Raw genomic sequence first — 804 nt, forward strand, 5'->3', positions numbered from 1 at the left:
CAATTTCTTAACCTGAAGTCCGAATCCATTGGTTTTACCATCTAAGTAAGGCCACTATCTCGATGACGTCATCGAGTCAAAGAAACTGTCTAAAACAAACAACACAACGAACAGATGGCAACATCGACCGGGATTCGATGTAGAGACTAATTGTTAGCTATTAGTGATCACTGGCTGTCAACTGACCTGCCGATTGATGACACTCAACCCCATCTATATTTTAACCTTACACTCATAGTTATAGAGTTGTTACAACCAAATCCATTTTCGACATCCGTTGACACGTCTGTCCAATCAAATTTGAAACATATTGCATTGGATGTAGAGTTGGGAATGGATGACGGCAGTGTTCCCAATATCTGTTGTACAGATTTGACCTCCGTATTTGTCATCAGTTTAATCAGAATGATAAACAAAATAGCTTTGGATGTACAAATAGGTGTGAATTATTGACGTTTTGATGTATGTAGTTTTGGTATGGATTAGTGTGAGTTGAAATAGTTTATAAATCATACAAAAAATGGACGTGTCGAAATAAAATATTTTTTTTGACCAATCGTCTATTTCGATAGTAATATTGGCTTCCTACTGAGTGGATACAGGAACCTATATTTTGGTTATGGAAAATTTTATGAGCTACTTTTGCACATTTTTTAGTATAATCAGTTTGATGAGGAAACATTATACTTGGACACCGAATGTTGAAGTTGTAGATTTCATTCCTAAGGCAGGCAATGAAAAATGCATCTTTCGATTTGAGAAGGAAAGATCACTCGATAAAATCCTTAAAAATATCCAGCGATG

Source organism: Manduca sexta, chromosome 6, assembly GCF_014839805.1.
Source record: "Manduca sexta isolate Smith_Timp_Sample1 chromosome 6, JHU_Msex_v1.0, whole genome shotgun sequence".
In the NCBI taxonomy this organism is placed as follows: domain Eukaryota; kingdom Metazoa; phylum Arthropoda; class Insecta; order Lepidoptera; family Sphingidae; genus Manduca; species Manduca sexta.